The sequence below is a fragment of the Cryptomeria japonica genome, chromosome 4 (genome assembly GCF_030272615.1).
Source record: "Cryptomeria japonica chromosome 4, Sugi_1.0, whole genome shotgun sequence".
NCBI lineage: Eukaryota > Viridiplantae > Streptophyta > Pinopsida > Cupressales > Cupressaceae > Cryptomeria > Cryptomeria japonica.
In genome coordinates this window covers 386,144,454-386,162,064 of record NC_081408.1, presented here as the reverse complement: position 1 = coordinate 386,162,064, position 17,611 = coordinate 386,144,454, and positions in this window count along the sequence as shown.

The following is a 17,611-nucleotide window of genomic DNA, read 5'->3' as shown; positions in this document are numbered from 1 at the left end:
TGGACTTATTCCAATTTTAATCCCAAAATCAACTTTAGGGCTGATTTCTTCATCAACATTACCCTGATTTGCAAAATTTCTCTCTCATTACCAATTAACTCTCTCATTTCATGGAGTGTAGGTACCCTCAAATAGGTATTTGTCAAATCTGTCTTCGTCGAGTGATGAAAATGTAGGAATAGAAAATGAAAGTGACACATGTAGTAGGTCTACAATAGGGAGATCAACAAGAGGTCAAAAGATTAGAAGAAAATTCAATAAACGCATGAGATTTTTCCTTGCTCAAGGGGGGTCATGTTCTTATGATGATGAGACCAAAGGCAACATTGAGGTGCCACTGAGGTATAGACATCTACAGAAACAATGTGTGCCCAAGGAACTTCCTCCAATAAACACGGATTTTTGTGTTAACGATAGGATATATCGCATAGCACCTTCGTCATTACATGGTTTAGCCTTATTTTCCATGGACAACATAAAGGTCTGTTACAATAGAGTTGCTAAATTGATGGAGTTTGTTGGACCTTGTTACAATTACAATAATTGGATGCAGATTGTTAAATATAAAAAAGTATGCGTAGGTATGCACTGTCAGCAAATTATATACAACAGAAAGATAATGATCAAAGTAAATGAGTGGCTATATACATTGATGGTTGGCCAAAAGAAATAGGGAATATTGCAGGTTTTATTAATAGTACGCGACCTGGGTCAACTAATAAACAACCCAATTGCATATTTGAGGCGCACGAGGGAAATCGTGTATTTGTATGTGCGATAAAATCAATAAGTGTAGGCGAAGAACTTCTAATCGATTACAGTTTGAATCGTATAGATACAAACAAAGTTAATATCATGGGGGTGGTACGTACTATATACCATTTAAATTAACCAACCTCCAATTAATGAATCCAATATATTATTTTATTATGAAGTTTTTTTGCTAAGTCTATTGGTTTAATTTCACTAACATTTTTTTATATTTTTTCTTTGTCACAGGACGACATGGATCCATCACATATCACAGACAAGGATGTAGGTTGCGACACTTTTACCAAGCAGGTAAACCTCATTGTAATTGTACAAATTAGATAGAAGCAAACTGTTACATAATTATGTTCTTTTTTTAGTGATTTATACTAATGTTGTAATTGTTAATGATATTCTTGACACAAACGAATGTTTGGGGAAAGGGAAAGGGAGTTGCAGTACCTGAGCACCTCTCTAGGGATGTGGAATCATTAGGGTTAAGTGATGATGACCCTGAAGATTCCACACACCTTATGGAATTCTTTAAAATACCTCTTAGAAAAATTAGAAAAGAGATTGTTGCTTTGGTAGCTGTGCATCCTATTACTAATGAGATACGAGAGAGGGTGGAATTATTGCTTTGGATAGTATAAAACTTACAAGTAAGCAGTAATGAAAGATTTAATTATAAAAAAAGTTCAATAATGGTTTATATTTTATTCTCTTTTATGTCATTAACTAAAATATGTACATATTGTTTTTACAACAATTTATCCACCCTCATGAAAGTCATTGCAGGATCTTTAGGTGATGACGATTTTCTTGTATTATTGCTTGCTTGGCTTATACTGTCAATTTTCAAAATAAAGGTTCATCCTTGTTTACAATTCTTGCACTTTTCATATATTTAATGTTGTAGACACCTAAAAATGGTTAACGCTTGCAGAGTCATACTTTAACATTTGCGCATTGCCTCATTTTAGGTTTTTGCGTCGCATTAACATTTCTCCTATGTCACGCACTTGGTTTTTTATCATTTGCGAGTGTCGAGTCATTCTTCTGCATTCTTCAATCGTCTCACTTTCGAATTCGGTCTTGTCAACAATAATTTTCAGTCATGATTTTGATCAATCCTATCCTGTCGCATCAATGTGCATGCTCATTTTGGACATCGTCAATCCTAATTAGGGTTTTGTCCTCTTTTCAAATTTGTCATCTTACGATCGATTTTGTCATTGATCGTGGTCATTTTCAATCTTGTTGTCTTGTAATTTATTTGGTCATCGATCCTTATCCTCTTGTCAATTTTGTCATCTTGCGATAAATTTATCATCGATTGTCGTCATCATGTCAATTTGGATCACTTAGTCATTGTTCCTCGTCAATTGGCGCATTTGTCAATCAAATCATTTATCAATTCAAAATTATGATCAAATAGAATCGGCATTAATTATCTTTTGTCAAGACCTAATTGTCATTCTTGCATGGCTAATTCATCTTCTAAGGTTTTATGATTTATTCATTTAACCTAATTTGTCATTTCTTCCTCTAGGTTAAATAATTTATTTATTTATCCTAAGTTTTCTCACCGCAATTAAATATTTATTTAATTGGGTAACTTATTCCTCTTGTTGTGAATTAATTAATAAATGACAAATTATTAATTAATTTACCTAATTTTTTAATTTTCCATCATTTCTAATTTTCCTATTTTCTAATTTCCTAATTTTCATCATTTCCTAATTTTAATTTCCACCTAATTAACTTGTCTCTAGTTCTCCCTATTTTTGTGCTTCGGTGGAAGCATGAATTTCTCATGCGTCATACTCTTGACATAGCAAGATGTCATAAGGTTCTAGTTTTCTAACCTTTGTTTTGGCAATATGTCATAATTCATGACATAGAAGGTGTCATAACCTTCTTCTTTTCACTCAATTTTGCCATTTTGAAATCAATTGCTTCTAATATCCATTTCATACTAATTTGATATTTTCTCCAATTTTTCTATAAATTGGATGATTTTTCTTCAATCAAGGGTAATTACTTTGTCGAAATAATCGCTTTGTCAAAACAATCACATTTCGAGTACTCTTGCGCCATAATCTTGTCTATTTGCTTTCATCTCATGTGTATGCACTTGAAGGTGAGATCCACAAACAAAGGCTATTTGGAGAGGAAAGAAGAACAATGGAGCTGCATGAAGGAAGCATTCATATCTGCGTTTGGTTTGCATAGTATTTAGTTTTGAATGTTTTGTATTCATGTCTTTATTGAGTGTGTTAGGATTGATCATTGCAATTTGCTTTCGTGATTGAGCTATTATTAATATTGATTTGCTTGTGATGATTTCCAATTTCCTAGCTACATTAATTGGTGAACCCGACGTGAACTAACCCTCTAATCATGTCTTGAGTGCTTTTGAGTTGATTTGCAGGCCAAAAACCCAGAAACAAGGTAGTGCAGGGTTTTCTGGAGACTTCTACGCCTATGTAAGACAACTTGCGCCTGTGTTATGCATTCTGTGCCTGTGTCAATGCATTCTGCGCTTGTGTTAAAAAAAAAAAAAAAAAAAAAAAACTGCGCTTGTGTGAGGTATCCTGTGCTTGTGTAATCAATCCTGCGCCTGTGTAATCCTGCACTTGTGTCATGAGTTCTGCGCCTGTGTCATGCATTCTGCGCCTGTGTAAAGTCCAGAAATAGAGGTAAAAAAGAAGTGTTTTTACTTGATAATTGTTTTGTTTTGCATTCTGTTTCTGCTGTTTTGATTTTGTTGGTACTAATTCTCTGTGCAGAACCTTGGCATACGCATGACAAAGACAACAAATGAAACTACTAACATGTTTTGTGCAGGATCGATAGTCAAAGACTAAACATATCAAACTTCTGACTTGGGTTTTGCAGGTTGCCTTGGACTACAACTAAACTTTGTGTTTGCAATTAATATTTAGGCACCTAGTGATTTCTAAATAGGATGGAATGAATCTATGCTTGATTTGATTGTTGAGTTTGATATTGGAGTAGGAGAGTATGCTCTCATCCTTCTTAGGGTGATCAGAAATCCAGATCTTCAATACCACGCTCATGTCTTTGATTGTTTGTCACCCTTAGAGGGCCTGCCTTCCCGACCATTTGCTTTTGCAAGCAAGTGATAATCGTGAGAAGGGAACAACCTAAATTGAGTACGACTAGAATACCTTGGCATTCTAACTCACTATAAACAAATACCTGATGGGCGAAAGCTTTGAAGGAAGGGTTACGTGGGAATTGCAGTTACTTGGGAAGTGATGACCCTTGGACTCTTTCTCATATCAACATCTAAGTAGGACCTCATGGTCTAAATCGTGCTTGCGCGACTACATTTGTTTGGTATCTTGGTGGGCTTAATGTCTCAATCACGTTTGCGTGACATCAAGGAGTAATGCTTAATAGAAATCCTTACTAAACACCTTGTTTTTAGAGGCCAAAAACCCTTCTAGTTGCTTGAGAAGGACAAGTTCGGATACTTGGAAGAGATACTAAGTTCGCCATGGGGAGATTTCCATGGGGATTGATGCTTGGCCGCCCTGAGAAGTGAGTGCCGTGGAGGGGAGCCCGTGGGGTCAAGCATCTATGTATTCTCCTTGAATCTCATAATGAGTCTACCACTCAAGTACCTAATGTCCTTGCCTACCATAAGAAATGTGTGAATGAGCATGATTGTATTGAGTCTAAGTTGAAATATCTTGTCTTCTTTGCTTGTCAAAAGTTGAATTGCATATCATTTCAAAAACAAGACAAATTGATTCAAAACAGGGCTAAACACAAGAACATTTCATCCAACAAAGTTCAAAGCATCTTCAAACATGGTTGTCAAACATTGTTCAAAATCTTGTCTCAACATTCATGTCACTTAGATTTAGGTTCATCTTAGGTTTGCATTTTGCGAAGTCATTTGTCAAGTACCAAGGTTAGGTTCCACCTAGGTCATACTCCTTTGCATATCAATAAGAGTCATCCATTTGCGTTTGTCCTCTTGCATTATAGTAATACCATTGTCATACATTCATATTTGCATACCCTAGGTCTCTTCATTAAGCTTAGGTCATTATCATATCATATTAGGGTCATTTGCATAGTAATTGTCCCTTTTCATATAGTGCCAAAACTAGGTTTTTTCATACTTGAGTAATCCAAATCTTTGATAAACCCTAAGCCATTGTTAAGAAGTCTAGACCTTATCAAACCTATTCTCTTTTTGTCATTATTGTCATTTGGTCAAACCTAGCTTAGTATCCAAGCATATAGGGGAGACATTGTCATTTTGTCCTTTTGTCACTTGGTCCTTTTGTCCTTTGAGGTCTAGACATCATTTCCAATTTCCTAAGGGTCTCTCTTTTAGATTTGCATTCAAAAGTTTGTCAAAATCTTGAAAAACAACCAAAAACATGGGTTGCATTCTTGCCATAGATTGCATTTTCATCTATTTAGTTTGCATTTAGTTGCATATCATACATCATCCTTTTAAAATCAAAAAATTCCAAAAAATATTGCATTTGCATAGTGACATGTCTATTGAAACAAGGTTCCAAGCACCAATGATACAACAAAGTTTGACATATCAACCGACAATGCAATCACAAATATATCCAACCCAACAACAAAGCAACATTGATCAAACTTTTTATGATGATGTAAACGTTCAAATACAAAAACTAGAGGAGAAACTAGCTCAAGAAGAAGAGATATTGGAACAAAGAGTGAAAAACATTGAGAAGAATAGATCACAAATGTCCAAAGTGTTTCAAAAATTTCCAAGTCAAAATCCAAAGATTGAGCCAATTGATGTAAGATTTCTTCTTGAACGATCAGACATACCAGCTCTCCTCTCCCAAATAGAGATGATGAAACAATTTCAAGAAAAGAGACAACATCAATTTCAACATTATGTGCCTCCACAACAAGAACAAGAAGGTGTTTACTATCAATCAGATTTTCAACCATCACAACCAATGGTCCAATTTCAACAATATGTCCAACCAACTATACAATGTCCACAAATAGCTCAACCAATGGTGGAATATCAACAAGTTCAAGTTCAATCAACATATCAATGTCAACAACTACAACCAAACATTCAAAAACAAAACTTGCAACATGCACCAACCCAAGTTTCAAACATGTTAGAACAATTGAACCAAGTCCAATATCAAAACCTGACATTAGATCAGAACCAAATTCTTGCCAAACAAGTTCAAATTCTAGATACAACCATGTCAAAACCTCGAAAGAAAGGTGGCTTTATTGCAACGATCTTAAGGAAACTACCAAGTGAGTTCTTTGAGGAAGATCAAGATAATACAACTATGTCTAGCAATGCCTCATCCCCTCACAAACAAATTGACTCTCTAGTGGCATCTATCCCTACACCTTTAGAAGTTTCATAAGAACCTTCCATATTGTCCTCATCAAACAATACACCCAAGGATGCAATTATCCAAGAGTTATCCATAATTCATTGCCACGATAATCCAATTCATGATGCACATCCTTGTCATGTTTCAAAAATACAAGACCCAATGCCACCATGCACTTTATTGCCATTACCTATTTTAGAGGACCCCATTCGAAGTCCCTCTTCCTCATGTTCAAGCATTGATTCCTTGCCAAAATCCATCATAAATGTTCGAAGTGCATCCCCTCCGTGCCAAAACATTGATTCCTTGCCAGAATCCCCCATTCATATCCAAAGTCCAACCTCATGTCAAGAGGATAATTTAGAGCATGAAGAAACGTGTCTTGAAATAGATCAAGATCAAGATCCTGAAACCTTATCATCCCATCCAATTGTTGACCAGGACCCCATGTTCCCAGACACTCACGATGATTCCCCTATTCTTGTCCGTTCTATCCAAAGTCCTATTGACACTCCATTCCCTGGGCAAGATCAAGATATCCCAGTCCATCCAATCCCAAACGATCCCCTTTCATTTCATGAACACAATGTCCTTTCAAATCCCATTGACATTCCACTTCCTGAGAAAGATCAAGATATCCTTTCCATCCTTTATGATGATCCCATTGAAAGTCAAGAGCAAAGCACCTTTAAAGAGGATTCCAATGATCTTCCTCCTTGTCAAGATCAAATTATTCCTTCAGATCCTCCACAAGATCCTTTTGTTCCTCCATGTCCTTGTCCTAATGCTCCATATACACTCCAAGATCGCATTTCTTTTGATGATCCCATTATTTCTCCCATTCCATCTCTCGAAGAGCCTATCATTGAACCATGTCCACTACACAATCCTAGTCCCCCTCATGATCCTGATCCCCTTCATGATTCTAACATGTCAGTGCAAGATGTTCATGAACCCTCGACATGCATAATGGGTTCTTCCACTTTGGTGCAATCCGATCCACTTCATGATCTCATTATTTCTCTCATATCATATCCACCTCATAATGGACTCGCATCTTCTTCCCAAAGAAAAGAGTATCCTACAAGTCAAGATATTCATAAAGGCAAAGGAGTAGATCTCCATAAGCAAGAATCCCTTCATGTCAAAGAAGATCTTAAGGGTCATGTCTACACAACTCACTCTCAAGACATTGGTATCCCTCCTTCAAAATCAAAATATATCCCTTCCCCATCATCCCTTCCATCCATCTTAGGTCCTTATATCCCTTCATCCTCTATGCAAGGTCAGCAAAGGCACACATCTTTGAGTAAATCTCATCAATCCAAAATAAGTCCGTTTCGTTCATATCAATCCATGCATTCCTTTCCCCCTCCAAGCAATTTGGATGCCAAGTATAAAAGTCACAAGTCTAGCAATCCACATGCATTCAAGGATCAACATGTCCAATATAATCGACATGTCAAAACAAAGAACAATATGATCTATAAAGAAAAAAAAATATCCAAAAGGCCACAAAGGCCCACTGAGAAAAATAAAGCATAGACAAAATATATATGGGTTCCTAAATCCCTTGTGCAAGCAATGCACTCCAAGGAACCACAAAAGCATGAAAAATCAAAAACCATGTGGATCCCTAAGCGGCTCCTTGAAGCACAAAAGCCTAAAGAAACATCCATCTTGGCATCCAAAGTTGCTATTCCTCCATCCAACCCTCTCAAATTTGTTCCTCCATCACCTTCTTCGTCCATTTTGGGCCCTTATGTCCCAAAATCCATAGCCTTTCCTCCATCCAAATCTCACACTCTGAGATCCATTTTTTTTCCATCAATCCATCATCCCTCAAGGTGTGTGCCAATGTCGATCTTGCCAACATTTCCATCCACTCAAGCACAATTCTTCCAATACCCTATCCATTATCCAATTCATATTTTCCATCCTTCGATCCCTTTGATCCAATCCTTTGCATAAATCCTTGCCTTAGTTTCCTACCAACATCCTTGAGCATACTTTCAAAGGTCATGGTCCATTTTTTTTCAAGGCTACTATCCAAAAAAAAAGACGCTTGAGTCCTTCTTCCATCCCCTATCATGTGTCGATCTTCTCTTGAAAAAGTCAAAATGCAAAAATTAAAAAAAAATAATAAAAAGTGAAAAAAAAAGAAAAAAAAAGAAAATAAAGAAAAATAATTCGCCCACTGGTGAAAACCTGGCAAACAGGCGCCTTGGGCAAGTACCGTGATGAAAACCTAGCAAACAGGCGTCATGCGTAATTTATGAACTTCTTGCACACCACACTTGGGGGCAGGTTTCCTCCTTCATATCCTATTGCCCTTCATTATCCTATCATACCATGTCATACCCCCTCCATTATCCTATTGTCGCTCAGGTCCATTTCCTCTTTCCACCTTTGATCTTGACAAGGCTGAGGATTGTCATGAACATCATGTATCTTGTTTGCAACTTTTAGTCCATCATAGCTTTTGGTCATTTATCCATTTGCTTATTATATCCTTTCATCCATATTCCCTAGCTTATTGCAACTTTTTGCCACTATCCCTTAGCCTACCCCGACCTTCAGTCCATGTCCCTTATCCATTCTTGGTCTTGCTTATCCTATCCATACACTCTTTTTCATTCCTTGATCTTGATCTGACATAAGGATGCAAAATTTAAATATGGTTTCAAAAACCTCTTGACATGTCCCTCATGCCATGTCACTGCTTTACATTGTCATATCCAGTCTCTTGTCCCATCATGCAATAGCCCTTGAAAATTGCATCCACATTGTCTCCATGATAAAAGGCCTTTGTCTTCCCTCTATCCACCAACATTTCAGAAAGCCTATTTATTCACCTGTCATATTCCTTGCCTTGCTAGACACTAGGGGCAAAATAAAAAAAAATTGAAAAATGTCCTAAAATAATTCAAAAAAATCCAAAAATGTCCTAAAATAATTCAACAAAATTGAAAAAAGTCCTGAAATAATTCAAAAAAAAATAAAAATTGAAAAATGTCCTGAAATAATTCAAAAAAAAAAATTGAAAACTGTCTTGAAATAATTCAAAAAAATTGAAAAATGTCTTGAAAAAATCATAAAAAAATTGAAAAATGTCCTGAAACAATCATAAAAAAAAATTGAAAAATGTCCTGAAAAAAAAAATCATAAAAATCGAAAAATGTCTTGAAAAAATCTCTAAAAATCAAATAATGTCCTTAAAAAATCTCTAAAAATCAAATAATGTCCTAAAAAAAAAAAAAAAAGTCATAAAAAGTCCTAAAAAAATGAACACAAAAAAATCTTTCAAAACATTAAAAATCCAAAAAACAAGCATTTTGCAATAAATGATCCCTTTTGTGCATAAGACAAATCACCGAGCATCCCTCCAACGACACGCAATCGCGCATTGTGCTTTACTGAAATCATGCATAAACAGATGAACTTTTCACTCAAACCAGACATTCAAACTAATCAACATTGTCATATCAATCAACCTCAAAATCATTTGTCCTTGTCACTAATATCATGGGTCTTATATAGGGTGTGTTATACTCGAAGCCAGACTGTGTTTTGTCTTAGACGGGGTACCGCATGTCCTGAAACCAGACAACATGTCCTGAAACCAGACAGCATGATCGTCCTATTAGCGCTTTCAACTTTTGACAATGAAGATCAAGATGTTTGTTTGATTTGTTGGAATTTGTGCATCTTATCTTTTTACTAATTTATCTTTGGCTTCGGTCAGGTTCCTATGTTGCTCGATGATGTCACTAAGTGATTTAGAGTGACCGGGATGGTTCATGGTCCTTTTTTTTTTTTTTGTTGTGATTGTTGTTTGTCTGTGATGTGTCTGTCTTTTGCAAAAAGGTTTGCATTTCAGCTCTGGCCTTCAATGCCATGATGCTACGCATCCATTTTGCTACATTAAAATAAAGGTTCTCACCTACAAAGTGCATTACTGAAAGCAAGTTTTTCTTCTTTTTACTAACATTTCTTCCGTCAGTTCGGATAGTCAGTTCAGTCTAGTGCTCCGATTTCTCCAAAAACTTATGCTGCATCCTGCATCCACTTGGTTAGTGCATTTGCATTATATCAAACATCACATCAAGCATTTTATTCATTCCATATTATAAATGCATCAAAAACACATAAAAGTTATATATATCCATACATGTTCCACAATGGTACATAAACAGTGCATAAGTCATCCATACATAGAAAATAACATATGTCATAACACATTGCATCCCATCATATCGATGCATATCATATCATATATCATCATAATATCGGAGTACAAAATTGGACTGTCTGTCCTAAGTATGGCCCGTAGGCTGACTACAAAATGTCAAACTACATAAAGGTCCACTGTCTGTCATAAGGAGCACGTGCCTCTGTCACTGGGTGCTCCCTCTGTCCTCCTTATCCTTGCCATGTCTCACGGATGATGTCCCTCCTGGTCCTGGCTGTGGTGGTCTCATAGGTCCACTCACCCCAATGCTGCTCAATGACCTCCGCGAGCGCACCCTGCTCTCTATCCTCGATCGTGTCTGATATGATGCTGCTCTCTGCTCTGGTGGAACGGTACCCTCATATAGTGTCCTCCAATGGCGTATCTCCTCTCCGGTCTCTACCAGCATCTGTGCCATCTCGCATGCACTGGCATCTTGAATCAACCCAATATACTTAGTGACTCTCTGTTCCTCTCGTTGTGTCTGAGCAATTGCTGCATCTCAAGCCGCTGTGAGTCTGGCTATCTCCACTCTGAATTGATCCTGCTGTCTCTCTAATGTCACAATGTGATCTTGCTGACTCGCTATGATAGCCCTGCACATCTCCATCTCCTCTGTCCTAGTTGTCTCCGGCTCTATGGGTATATCCTACAAGGCCTCCTGCTCGCCTGAATCTGGCTCATTCTCGTCATCCCCATCCTCATCTCTGTCCTCGTCATCCCCATCCTCATCTCCATCCTCATCCCTGCCCTCATCCTCATCGTCCTCATCATCTCCCTCCTCCTCTCTTGTGAGTGGGAAATCCTCCTGTCTTCTAGGAACTGGAATATCAGGATTCGTCAATGGCACTGGTCGTAGTCGTGCAAACCATCTCTCATACTCCTCTGTCATCCCGGCGTCGACTACATCTGATCTCCAATCCCACTGTCTCTGTTGTAGCTGTGAGAAGTCAGCATATGCTATGTGTGGCTAAATCATACTCCCCCACTGACTCATCTCTCTGTGAGATTGGGCAAAGTGTGTAGTCCTCCTAGGTACATCCTGCCTCTCTCCAAACTGTCATCTGACTCTCTCTGGTAGGTACAACTCAATCACTCTCTGGTGATTCACTGGTCACCCAATCAGGTACCTCTCCTGTCTACAATAAGGTAGCTCCTCACTGTCATCTGACCATCCCGGGCAATCACGATATGGCCTCCATATGAACTCTCTCAGTCTGTCTAGCTCATGTTGCCAATATAGTATGTATCCAAAAGGACCCTGTCTCAGTGCTCCCCCATAGCAGTACACATATGGTCGGTGTGGTACTACCTGTCTCTTGGCAATCGATCGACATATGGCTATGTGCTCAAATGCCCATACCTGTAACAATGTGACTCCACAGCTCAAAGTCTGAACTCCCTGATATGCTATCTGATGCAACTGAAAATACAGCATAGCCAGTACACATGGTCCCCATGCGTACACTGTCCCCTCTATCACCATCCACTCTAGCACTCTTCCCCATCCAATAGGGAATCCATGTCCTTGTCTGTCTCCTGCTAGTAGACATGCTATCACCACAGCTATCACCACATATCGTCGATTACTCTGATACCATGGTCTCCCAGCCAATCTCCCTCTCTACGATATCCAGATCATCTGCGTCACACTCAAATAATCTACACAACACATCTCTCCCTATCACTGGGTAATACTCTATCATCTCTCCATGAATCAGAATGCGGAGGATACGCCATATATCCTCTAGTGTCACAATCACCTCTCCAGTCGCCAGATGGAAGGAGGAAGTCTCCAAATGCCATCGCTCTACCAATGCGGTAAGCAGTCCTGTGTTTGCCCTAATCTCGGGTATGAATGTGACATAGTATATCCCAAGTCCTACTAATGTATCTCTGTCTGTGCTCCTGAGTCTATGTCGTAGCATGAAGCAGTCAGGTTGGTTCTCCCGTGTGATCAATGGATACTGTCAACTCTGCATCACAACAGGGGCATCTTTTGTCAGTTTTAGGGTTTGCTCCTACGGGTTCCATTTCCTCATTTTCATGTCCAAATCAGGGTGTTTTTCATCTAATTTGACCTATCCTACCCTTATCCCCCCTTTTCGGATCATTTGCATGTTGTTTTGACCAAAATTAGGGTTTCAAATGCACAACTGCGCCTGTGTCAAGGAACCTGCGCCTGTGTCATGTAACCTGCGCCTGTGTACCCTACACAAGCACAGAAGACCTCACACAAGTGCAGGATTCACCCTACACAAGCGCAGAAGTTAGTTTCTGCACCCCCTGTGGGCCCCGCAATGTCCCGCAAGCGATCAAAATTCATGAAATTGAAAACATGGGTTTTTGAGATACATACCGCTGCTCCTGCATCATCCGGTCGTCTGAATGTGCATACACGTTCTCCAAGGTGATCTGCCATTGGAATGTTCGCCATCTCTCTGCAAGTGTCCTTTTCCAGAGCAACAAAATCTCCTCTTGAGCTAGTGCAAATGAGCAATTTTCCCTCTCTTGGTCTCATTTATAGATCTTTGTCAGTGCATAGATGGACGTGCACCCTCTCCATCTTATGTTGGTCATGGTCTTTTGTGTCATTAATTGCTTGACCTTCATCCATCCGGTATCCGATTGTCAGTCCGTTCGATCCTATCATTTTTATCGATAAATTGGCCTCTTTTCTGCATGTTTTCGGCCAATTCCTCGAGGGGGCATGCATATGTCATTGTCATTGTCTGGGGCATTTTCATTATTGTTCTTTGAAACAACGCTTAAAATTGCATTGTCTTAAAGAGGGGCAAAATGTAGACACCTAAAAATGGTTAACGCTTGCGGAGTCATACTTTAACATTTGCGCATTGCCTCATTTTAGGTTTTTGCGTCGCATTAACATTTCTCCTATGTCACGCACTTGGTTTTTTATCATTTGAGAGTGTCGAGTCATTCTTCTGCATTCTTCAATCGTCTCGCTTTCGAATTCGGTCTTGTCGACAATAATTTTCAGTCATGATTTTGATCAATCCTATCTTGTCGCATCAATGTGCATGCTCATTTTGGACATCGTCAATCCTAATTAGGGTTTTGTCCTCTTTTCAAATTTGTCCTCTTACGATCGATTTTGTCATTGATCGTGGTCATTTTCAATCTTGTCGTTTTGCAATTTATTTGGTCATCGATCCTTATCCTCTTGTCAATTTTGTCATCTTGCGATAAATTTATCATCGATCGTCGTCATCATGTCAATTTGGATCAATTATTCATTGTTCCTCGTCAATTGGCGCATTTGTCAATCAAATCATTTATCAATTCAAAATTATGATCAAATCGAATCGGCATTAATTATCTTTTGTCAAGACCTAATTGTCATTCTTGCATGGCTAATTCATCTTCTAAAGTTTTATGATTTATTCATTTAACCTAATTTGTCATTTCTTCCTCTAGGTTAAATAATTTATTTATTTATCCTAAGTTTTCTCATCGCAATTAAATATTTATTTAATTAGGTAACTTATTCCTCTTGTTGTGAATTAATTAATAAATGACAAATTATTAATTAATTTACCTAATTTTTTAATTTTCCATCATTTCTAATTTTCCTATTTTCTAATTTCCTAATTTTCATCATTTCCTAATTTTAATTTCCACCTAATTAACTTGTCTCTAGTTCTCCCTATTTTTGTGCTTCGGTGGAAGCATGAATTTCTCATGCATCATACTCTTGACATAGCAAGATGTCATAAGGTTCTAGTTTTCTAACCTTTGTATTGGCAATATGTCATAATTCATGACATAGAAGGTGTCATAACCTTCTTCTTTTCACTCAATTTTGCCATTTTGAAATCAATTGCTTCTAATATCCATTTCATACTAATTTGATCTTTTCTCCAATTTTTCTATAAATCGGATGATTTTTCTTCAATCAAGGGTAATTACTTTGTTGAAATAATCGCTTTGTCAAAACAATCACATTTCGAGTACTCTTGCACCATAATCTTGTCTATTTGCTTTCATCTCATGTGTATGCACTTGAAGGTGAAATTGACAAACAAAGGCTATTTGGAGAGGAAAGAAGAACAATGGAGCCGCATGAAGGAAGCATTCATATCTGTGTTTGGTTTGCATAGTATTTAGTTTTGAATGTTTTGTCTTCATTTCTTTATTGAGTGTGTTAGGATTGATCATTGCAATTTGCTTTCGTGATTGAGCTATTATTAATATTACTTGCTTTGATGATTTCCGATTTCCTAGCTACAAATGTATTATTCTTTAGGTGATGTCAATGTTCCTGTGCAAATGCCGCCGCCGCCTCATCAGAGGTTACCCTCACTTGTATTGCTGAGTACAATGTCACCAACACGTAGCATACAGACATCCTCTACTGCACGTCATATTGGCCCACCCACTGTTGGTAGATCCCTCTTTTGCTCTATCTTATGTCATGTGTTTATTTCCCTTCAAGCGTTCTTTCTTGAATTCTAATGCCATTTCATAGTGGATTCATTTTTTGCAGGAGGAGATGCACATGAGGATGTGCCAAAGGTGACTATTGTTGATAACATACCATCATTTCCTGGATCTTCTCGTATTGCTAGTACAGGAATGTTGTAGGCCACATTGGTGGTGAGCGATGAAGAAATGATTCCCTTAAAGATACAAAAGGTTCCAGGTACTTTAAAATTATTATTATATATACTCTCATTGTAATTTACTTTATGATCACTCGTTTTGGACTAATGATCCCATGAATTTTTTGTAGGCAATGATATTTTTTATAAACATCTTAGTGACATTGCATTGCAGATATTTGGGCCCACCATACGTAAAAGGTGGTACATCATATGTGAACTAACCCTAATCCACTATTTTGACTTCATATCATTGCTAGAATAGTTTTCCTTTGATCCATTTCTTGAAGTGCAATAAATGTAGCTTTAGTTCATTTCTGAATCTAACATGTTTGTTTTTGCTTTAAAAGGTGGAATGACCAAGAAAAAAGGTTAAAAGATGAATTGACAAACCAAATGGTTGAGTGGTTTGGAAATGACACCTTTGACAAAACCAAGCTCCTTGAAAAAGCTGGCACATATCTAAAGTATGTGAGAGACCAATACAGGACCCATTTAGAGAGGAACCTAAAGTACGAGTGTCCCCCCATGATTCCAGAGAGGGAATGGAAGGACCTGATTTTGGATGCCAAGGAGAGAATTGAAAGGAAAAAAGGAAATACACCACCAGACACCAGAAGAAGGTACGGGATACTATTAAGAATGTAATTATGTACTAATTAATCACTCTTTATATTTATATAATCTAACATATTTCAAACTTTTTATAGACTAAGTGACACGTCAAAGGCAACCAAGGCAAGACAAGAAAAGAATGAGCAACACAAACTCGGCTTTGGTGGTTACATGAAACTTGCTGCACGAATTGTAAGTATCTCATGTAAACAAAATATTGCATCAAAATATTAATAAATTGCAAATATTTTTTTTTTATCAAACAATGCAAGCAAAATTCATGGTACCAAGCAAAAATGCAGGGCTTTGAATTTAATAGAGCACCCACAAAAGATGACAAGAGAATTTCCTACCAGCAAGGCTATTCAGCCGTGGCTGATCGACTACGAGAATTGAGTGGGCATGCACAACATTCGAGTGCATCCGTCACACAGGTAAATATACTAAATGGAAATTGTTTCAAATTGAATACTTTACTAATAATCTTAGGGCAAATATCAAAGACTTGTATGGGATTAGCAATAACTTGGCTAATGCCCTGAAAAATATTAATTAGTTTCTTTTGTCGGGTCTGGCCAGATTTTGCTGGTTTTTTGGGGCTTTAGCTGGTTGTCACTAGTTTTTTTCTCTGGCTTTTCTTGGGTTTGTTCCTCCTAGTTGCTTAATGCTTTTATCTTGTAAGGTTATTTTGTAAAGGGTTTCGAGGTCCCTTCAAATGTGACTATATTTGTTTTAAATAAGCAAGCAATGATAACAATGTGCATGACATTGGAATGCAGCCTGCTAATCGTGAAACACCACCTGCACATGAAGGTCTGGATGTGCATCCCAGTAGTGGAGGTATTCATTTTCTATTCAAATTTATTTATTTAGCTATTAATACAATTAAACATCTTAATTTGTAATTAGAGTAGTAATTAATGTAACCTTTTTTGTTAATATTTTAGAGCATGTAGTCGGTGGTGACCAAGTGGAGCATGATCTGGGTACACAACATCAGGAATGTGATGTTCCCCACTCAGGTAAAGAGGACCACTGTTATTCCTTTAAACAAATATAATTGCAATTGGTGTTCAACATTAATGTAACCTTTAGTATTTCAACTCCAGATGATCTAGAGGGTGTTCAACATGTTGAGGTTGAGGCTACACAAAATGATGTGGCCCCATCAGGTAAAGAGTGCAACAATTATGTTCTCTAAATTAATGAAATACTTGTAACAATAATATTTTTTTTTTGAATTTAACCCATTTCTTTGTTATTGCAGAGGACCCCCCTTTGCTTCAGTGTCCTCGTCCTCAGTATAGGACTAGGCATACATCGAAATCACGAGCAGTTGGCAAAACATCTGCAGAGGGGGGAAATGATGAAGAAACCGATGTTCCACTTAGTCTTTTCATAGCTTCGAAGAAAAAACAAAAAAAGAAATGATTGTAATCTAACTTATTTGATAATGGCTGATTTTTATGTATTAGTGAATGTAATTATATGCTAATTAATGGTTATGGATGATATGTGTTAATTAATATTGATGAATGTTGCATGTTAATTAATGTTAATCAATGTTATGTGTTAATGAACTTAATGTGGTATTAATGAATGAATGCTATATTTTATTAATGGTAGAAAGAATGAATGAATGAATGTTATAAGATGTTAATGGGGAATTTAGAGTGATGTTAGGGGGGGGAGGGGCCAAATGAGCTTCCACCTTCACATGGTTGGCCCTGTTAAGTAGAGAATGTTAAACTATTTTCAAACCAAGTGAATCTCAACAAGATAACACACTTTTCAATATTTCATTATGTTGCACAGTTAATCTTATTGAATAATGTATATTGAATCTTAATTTTAGGGTCCAATAGAGCCAACACGAATAACAACACCACAAGTTGTTGGGTATAATGAACTCCCATATTGTCTTGTCTATACACAAATAATATGAGTTCCTTCTAGTGTTGATATCCAAAGCGGGACTGCAAAAGTTATGAATATGCCTC